The 8,429-nt window shown below is 53.0% G+C and overlaps 1 protein-coding gene across 1 annotated transcript in view; it reads left to right on the top strand.

Moving 5' to 3' along the window:
• Positions 1-8,429, top strand: part of LCAT (lecithin-cholesterol acyltransferase) — an 18,183-nt gene that overhangs the window by 599 nt on the left and 9,155 nt on the right. The window lies entirely within an intron of this gene.

An 8,429-nucleotide genomic window follows, 5' to 3' on the forward strand; every position in this document is an offset into this window, starting at 1 on the left:
GGCCTCTCCCTCTTCCTGCGCCGCTCCCTGCACTGCGCCCCCGGCCTGTCCCTCTTCCTGCGCCGCTTCCCACACTGCGCCCCCAGCCTGTCCCTCTTCCTGCGCCGCTCCCTGCACTGCGCCCCCGGCCTGTCCCTCTTCCTGAGCCGCTTCCCGCACTGCGCCCCCGGCAGGGCCAGCTCTAGCAATTTTGCCGCCCCAAGAAAAATGATTGGCCTCTTACAATTGGTATGCGTACTTCCACCTTTTCATGTTCTCTGTATGTATAAATATCTTCTGTCTGTGTGTTCCATTCTATGCATCCAAAGAAGTGAGCTGTAGCCCACGAAAGCTTATGCTGAAATAAATTTGTTAGTCGCTAAGGTGCCACAAGTACTCCTGTTCTTTTAACTGTTTTTATGCCAGCGTGAGCCCCACACTGACAGCGAGGCCACCGTTTCTTGGCAGGAAAGGCGTTTGGCACCTGGGCCCAAATCCGCATCAGTATTTAGGCACCTTTGCGGTTCTGGGCCTTTCTGCCCCTCCACTCGCTCATCTGCACTAGTGGCACGTCCATTACAGGGCCGGTGTAGTGCCTCTGACTGGTTGGGATGAGGTTCCAGCTGTTACTGACACCAGGGATTGTATGTCTCTGGTTCGTGTGAAGAAGAGCGTGTCTCGTCCCCAGATTTACAGCCCGGGTTCTCTGCGTAAAGCAGGAATTTTCTGTGGATCGTCAGCTACGTTGATTCCTTAATGAGTTACCATTAATTAATAATGGGAGTGTTAAGAAATCTTGGTGGCCATCTTTCCCCTTTTCCGACTTTCTTTCGCCAGCAAGTGGCTGCTTTCCTATTCACGTTGTTCAAACTCTTGGTGCGCTCGTGATGAAAGTGCGCTTGCAGAAATGATGGCGCAATTAAGCAAACTGATTAGCGGTTGTTTACTGTCACTGGAAACCATTAAATTCAATTTTCCCTTACACAAAAGTGGCTGCAATTTCACATAATTTACATGAGGCCCAACGTTGTAGCTACTCAGGCTCTCAGTAGAAAGACAAGGTGGGTGGTGAGGTAAATTATCTTCTATTGGACCAACTTCTGTTGGTGAGAGAGACAAGCTTTCCAGCTTACTCAGCAGAGAGGGCTACTGGGGGCGAGTGCCCCCTAGTGGTTACTGTCTCCCATAATTTCCAATGGAGCTGAAGCCATTGGCAACCTCAGGGAAGATGGCTGCCACGTCTCTAAACTACTTATAAGGCCTCTACTTCCACAGTGTCTGTGCACCTCATAATCAGGGAGGGATGTCATTAGCCCCATTGTACAGATGGAGAACTGAGGCACACAGCAACTGCCCTAGATCACCCAGAAAGTCTGTGGCAGAGAAGTGACTGAAACCCAGGACGCCTGAGTCCCAGGCACAGGCCCTACCACTGGGCCATCCCACCTCTCCAGCTTCAACTCAGCCAACGTGTCAAAAGTGCGGGACACGGCTGACCTAGGGGTCACTGTTCTTTGCTGTATCTTGCACCAGCACTGACCGTGTTAACTGTAAACGCTTTTAAACGCTGTTTTCTCCATTTGTGAATTATACAGACGTTGGCGCTTTCGTTTGTTTGTTTTTAAGACAACGGGCAACCAGCAGGGTTTGAACCCTCAATCGTCACATCCCCCACACAGAGCTCTTGCATGTGAACTAAAGGGGTACACTTCAGGTGGAGCCCAGGGGGTCTGGTCCCACCATTTGCCAGCGGGTCACACAGGTATTTGATAGACAGCAGTAGAGTGCTGGGGCTCAGGGCCCCTGGGTTCCAGTCCTGGCTCTGTGTTCTCGTGGTTTGAAGTTACAGTGATTAAAGACAGCACAGCTGCTAGATCAAAGAGCCCTCTGGGTTCAGAAATCTCCTTCCCACATGAGTACTTACAGACCCTGATCAAATCACCTCTTAACCTTCTCTTATAGATTGAAATACTTGAGTCTCTCACCGTCAGGTTTTTCCAGACCTCAGATCATTCTTATGGCTACGCTCTGAACCCTTGCCAGTTTTTCAACACCCTTTTTGAAGTGTGGACAACCACTGGACACAGAATCCAGTAATGGTCCCACCGGTGGCACATCCAGAGGTAACATCACCTCCCTACTCCGCCCTGCATGTGCGGCACTTACCCTCTTAGCCAAAGCCTTGCCCGCCCCTAGCTTGGAAGGAGCATTCCCACGCTCCCCAAGGGAAGCCAGCCAGAGAGGCCTGCCCGGTCACGTCGCCCAGTGGGACTGGGCTGGCGTTTTTTGTGGAAGCCGCTGCGCTGTTTGTTCTCACACTGCCGCTGGACTCTGCCCTGTTTGTCTGACCCCATGCACAGCCGGGAGGGGCTGTGTTTGATGAGTCATGCTGTCCCAGGGCAGAGACCGGCCTCAGCTGGAGTGAAGAGAACATCCCACTGGAAGAGACCTGCTGGGTCACTGAATCCAGTCCCTGCCATCATAGGCAGCCCCATCATATCATCCCACTCATAAAGCTCCAGCTTCAAACCAGCCCCTCTCAGCCATCCTTTGCCTAGGCTAGCCGAGCTCTTCCAGTCTCCTCTCGTACGACAGGCCCTGCATTCCCCCGATCACCCTAGTAGCTCTTCTCTGCACCTGTTCCAGTTTGAATTCATCCTTCTTGAACACAGGTGACCAGACCAGCACACACTATTCCAGCTGAGGCCTTACCAGTGCCTTGTACAATGGCATGAATACTTCCCTATCTCTCCTGGAATTGCCTCTCCTCATACATCCTAGAACCGCCTGTCTCTGCAGTCAGGGTGTGGGAAGAAAGCCCTCAGTCTGTGGTCATGTGTGTCCGAAAGGCCACCCCAGGGATGCTGTCATCTCCCCTGAGGGGATGGCATGTGGGTGGCATGTTCCGTGTATTTGATATGTACTGACATGCGAGAAAACACCATTCTGAGCTCCCTGTGTGAGTAGTATGTGGGAGGCGTGTTGGAAGCATATGATCAGCATATGGGAGGTGAGTGGGCGGCGTTTGGGAGGTGCCTGGGTGGCATGCGAAGGCCGTGTAGGACATGTTTGGGCAACATGCCAGTGGTGTGTGGATGGTGTGTGGGAAGCGTGCGGATGGCATGTGGACAGCATGTGGGAGGCGTGTGGATGGCATGCTGCCTCTGAGCAAGTCGTGTGTGTGTGTGTGTGTGTGTGGAGAAGGGTTGTGTGCCCTGTCCCCGGCGGGGAGGCAGAGAGATGCAGTGACTGGGGCCCGGCCTGCCCTAGTGCGTCACTGGTACATGCTGGGCAGAAGGGTTGTGTGCCCATCATGTACAGGTCAGAACTCAGACTGCTGGCAGACTTGCTCAGAGGGGACGGGGGCAGCTGTTCGAGGCCAGCAGTGTGCTCCAAGAGCTACACCAGGGGTCCCGCTCCAGAAGGGGACTATTTTTAAATGCTATGGCCTGGTTGGAGCATTTGAGGAGACAGGTGAGAGGGGAAACTGAGGCAGCATACTGCGGCGCCACCCCAAGCTACAAGGAGGGGCTTGGAAGGCGAGCACCCAGCCACACTGTCCAAGTGGGGGATAAGGATGCCCCACCCGGGTCGTACGCTGCGGCATGCATTGACGACATTATCATCTCCAGGCAGAGCTAGGAAGACCACCTGAGGCACGTATCAGCCATACTACAAGCCCTTCAGGAGGCAGGGCTCACAGCCAACCCGACCAAATGCTGGCTGGCCCGGCGAGAGGTGACCTACTTGGGCTACCAAGTAGGAGTGGGGCGGTTGAGACGACTCATTGACAACATGCAGGCCCTGGCTCAGTGTGCCACCCCCATGACAAAACACCAGGTACGGCGCTTCCTCGGCCTCGGGGGCTACTACCAGCACTTCATACCCAACTTCGCTACCATCGCAGTGCCCTTGAGAGACCTGGCAAGGAACACCAACCCAAGGAAGGTCCCATGGTCGGTGACCTGCGAGAGGACCTCCCAGGACCTAAAGGAGCAGCTGAGCTGAGAACCCATGCTCACCCACCCTGACGTCACCAAGAAGTTTACATCCCAAACAGAGACCTCCGAGGTGGGCCTAGGCGCAGTGCTACCCCAAAACACTGATGGGGAAAAACACCCAGAGAGTGCCTCAGCAGGAAGTTGTTCCTCCGAGAAACCACCTACTTAGTCATCGAGAAGGAGGCCCTAGCAGTGAAATGGGCCATGGATGCTCTGAGGTGCTACTTGCGGGGGAATGAATGCCTTTCGGCAAGTGACCGACCATGTGCCGCTACAATGGCAGAACACCACGAAAGACACCAACCCCTGGATTATGCAGTGGTACCTCTCCCGGCAGCCGTACAGCTTTGAAAGCCTTCACCAGGTAGGGTAGGATCATGAAAACACAGATTTTTTTCTCAAGAGATTGTGGGCACAAGAACCACAGGACCATGCCCCAGCACCGATTCTGAGGGAGGGAGGTTTGACAAGGTGTATTAACCCCTCACTGGACAGGATGGGGTAAGGAGCAACTCTGGGCTCAGGAGGCCCCATTTCTCCTCCCATGCTGAGCATGCGCTGGTTGGAGGCAAGGTTTAAAAGGCAGCTGGACAGCTCGGTCAGGGCTAGGTAGGAAGTGACTCAGGGAAGTTGATGCACGGGACCGTGGGGTGAGCAAGAGCCTCCCAGGGCCCTGGGTCAGAACCCATGGAGTGGGAGGGCCCAGGTTCCCCTACCCCACCTGAGAACTGCACCCATAGGTGCAGCACTTCCCACTTGCTGCCCGTGAACTGAACCCACTAGGTGGGGTTTCAGCTGAGAACTGTACCCATTAGTCAGCGCTGCCCTCGAGAGCAGCATCTAGTAGGCAGAGCTGCCACCAGAGATGAGCCATCGGGTGTACCTGCCACCTTAGGCCCTAACTGCTAGGCAGGAGACGCTGCCTCCTGTCCACACCCCATAGTATGTGTCCATCTGCGGTGACAACCTCACATGACCACAGGGGAACCTCTTGGGACCCCACAGCTGTTTGCAACCTTTGTTTCCCTTCACAGAGAAGCACTGCATCATTTTTAATGAAGTGGTGGTAGCTCCTGTGACCCAAAATCATGCTGAGTTTTTTATTTTGCCTTATCTGTCTCTTTATACGTCAGAGTCACTGGGGACTACAAGTCCCCAGTGACTCTGACGTCCGTTTCTAACAGTGCAGGCACTCTTGCTTTCAGTTTTCTGTTGGATGAAATGTCAGAAGGTGACAGCCCATGCTTCCTGGCATTAGAAAAGGTTCAGAGAAGGGCAACTAAAATGATTAGGGGTTTGGAACGGGTCCCATATGAGGACAGATTAAAGAGGCTAGGACTTTTCAGCTTGGAAAAGAGGAGACTAGGGGGGGATATGATAGAGGTGTATAAAATCATGAGCGATGTGGAGAAAGTGAATAAGGAAAAGTTATTTACTTGTTCCCATAATATAAGAACTAGGGGCCACCAAATGAAATTAATGGGCAGCAGGTTTAAAACAAATAAAAGGAAGTTCTTCTTCACACAGCGCACAGTCAACCTGTGGAACTCCTTGCCTGAGGAGGTTGTGAAGGCTAGGACTATAAAAGGGTTTAAAAGAGAACTAGATAAATTCATGGAGGTTAAGTCCATTAATGGCTATTAGCCAGGATGGGTAAGGAATGGTGTCCCTAGCCTCTGTTTGTCAGAGGGTGGAGATGGATGGCAGGAGAGAGATCACTTGATCATTACCTGTCAGGTTCACTCCCTCTGGGGCACCTGGCATTGGCCACTGTCGGTAGACAGGATACTGGGCTGGATGGATCTTTGGTCTGACCCAGTACGGCCGTTCTTATGTTCTTACGTTCCTTCGTGCCTTTCCATAATTTAACATAGGGATCAGAGTCTGACTCTGCAGCCTTTTTCAGTAGGCACTTTATAATTCTGACACCATCTTCCACCTAAACCCCTGGATTAGGGACTGTGGGGACCAGCAGTTACACGTCTAAACCTGTACTTCGCTGCAAACTGCTTACATTCATGCCCACTAAACCGCAGCCTGTTGTCAGATATTAGCATGTCAAGTATACCACGTCTAGCAAAAAGAAATCTGATGTGCACCATCACCTGCTTGCCTGTAGTATCTTCTAGTAAGGCTGTCTTAGGGAAGTGAGAATCATCGTCTAGGACAAGTACAAAGTTTTTTCCAGCCAGCGTAAACAAATCTATGCCTGCCGTGCTCCAGGGGGGCCAGTTTTTCCTATGCCACAACATAGGCTCTTTTGCTTGACTTCGCTTGTATTTTTGGCATATGCAACAAGCCTTGACAGGTTCTTCAATGTTACTGTTCATTTGAGGCTAGCGTAAAACATCTCTGGCCCTTCTCCTAGAGTTGTCAATCCCTAAATAATCTTCATGTATCCTTGTTAGCATATGTTTCTGTAACACCTTAGGAATCACCATCCTGGTGCCTCTAAACAGGACCTACCGTGTTTCCCCGAAAGTAAGACATCCCCCGAAAATAAGACCTACTTCCAGTTTTGCCTCTCGCTGTAATATAAGGCATCCCCCGAAAATAAGACCTCCCGGATAATAAGGCCACCCCGGAATATAAGGCCCCGAAGCTCCAGGAAAAATAAGACCTCCCCTGAAAATAAAACCTAGCGCATCTTTGGGAGCAAAAATTAATATAAGACACTGTCTTATTTTCGGGGAAACAGGGTAGTAGTGACAAACCCACTTCAATTGGAAATCGCCTTCATTACTTCCTGCAGGGTCTCATCCTGAGCCGTCGGTGCAGCAAGCACAGTCCGCGCTGCATCTGAGAGTGGACAGTCTTTTGTCCCAGGTCCCGATCATGACCTGGTCTCTTATCAGGTGCTCAGTTAAAATGGCAAGACTGGCTCTTCAGTCACAAACTTCTCTTGGATTCACCTTCTTTTTGTTCTCTCTGCTTAAAAACATCTCTCCTAGGTTTCATTTGGACTTGGAGTGCACCACTCCTCACCTTTCTGAGCTACAGTTCCATAGTTAGCCTCCCCTGCCCGAGCTAACAGCGCTTCAGAACCAGCTGCTGTGGGAAATAAGGCTACCTTCTTCTTTGCTGGTGCCCATCGCCCGCAGATAGAGTCAAGCCCGGTTTAAACCTTCTCCAGTTGTTTCAGCTCTGCTGGGGCTTTGGCCTGCTCCATTCTTCTACTCAGGGTCTCTTCTCCGTTTGTTTTATCGCTGGTATCAGGTGGGGTTCAGTGATCACACAGTACTTGTCAGATCTCTGCTATAGTCAGTGTCTGAGCTCTAGCTGCCCAGCACTGCATAACATGAGTCTCTGCACACTCCAACAACTGGCTCTTGCCAGAGCCTTTTAAAGGTACACTTCCCCACAGGCTGGGTTTCACTCCTGGAACTTCCCCAGCCCCAGGAGCATCAGCAGGGCCTGGCTTGGAGTTCAACTGCTGGATGTTAGACCCTACAGAGCTAGAACTGAGGCCCGTGGAGGCTCTGGGTTTCTGACACCTCCACATTGCCATGGGAGGCTTAGGTGAGGTACCCACAGGAGGACCCTGTGAGGCTGAGCTCAACAGAAAGTACCGCCCAGTGGGACTGGAGTGGCAGCCCCTCACAGTCCCCTGATTGGCCGATACCAGTATATAAACCAGGAAGCCATGAAGGGGAACTGACTGAGTAACAACACAGACTGCCTGCCTGCACTCCAGACCCTGTGCTCTGGCTTCTGGCCCTGGTTTGCCCTCGACTTTGCTATTGGATTGCTGTCTGTAACCTGGAGCCCGATCTCCTGGTAATCCTCCTGATGCCTGACTCAGTCCACCCTCTGACCCGCCTCACACTCTGACCTCCCAGTACCTGACCCCTGCTCTGACCGCCCTCGTCCCAGTGGTGACACTGTAGCCAGAGCAGCCTCCTGCCTAATCCCCTCCTGTGCCCGGGTCGGTCTCCCCGTGGCCCTGGTGTCCCAGCACCCTAAACCCCCCTGGGTGAGCTGGTGTCCTAGGACAGTCCGTGAGTCTCTGAACAGGCCGGGAGCACAGGGCAAGCACTGGGGGTCCGACTCCGGACCGGAGTCTTCAGTCCTGTCAGCATCCCCAGGTTGCCAGCCCATCCCCCCCGTCGGGCTGCTGGCAGAAGCTCTGCCCGGCCCGCCGCCCTTGAGCTCCGTGATAACCTTTGGAGTCCCAGTTACAAATTCCCTTAATAATTATCTAATGTTCTTGTGTGACATTGTGTCCCGGCGAGCCTGGGGCTCATGAGGGCCGGACACATAGCTAGAGGCCGGTGGGCTGGTGGCATAGCATACAGCTAGATCACCACCCACAGCTCTGCTGGTGCCCCTCAGTCCCAACTGCAGCCACCCAGCTCTGCCAACAGCCCTCGGTCCCCACCCAAGGGCCCCCCTGCCTCAGCCCTGGGCTGCTTTCCTCCTGCCAGGCTGAACTGGGGAGGAGTCGATTAA

The sequence above is a fragment of the Terrapene carolina genome, unplaced genomic scaffold (genome assembly GCF_002925995.2).
Source record: "Terrapene carolina triunguis isolate 2854851 unplaced genomic scaffold, T_m_triunguis-2.0 Scaffold166, whole genome shotgun sequence".
NCBI lineage: Eukaryota > Metazoa > Chordata > Testudines > Emydidae > Terrapene > Terrapene triunguis.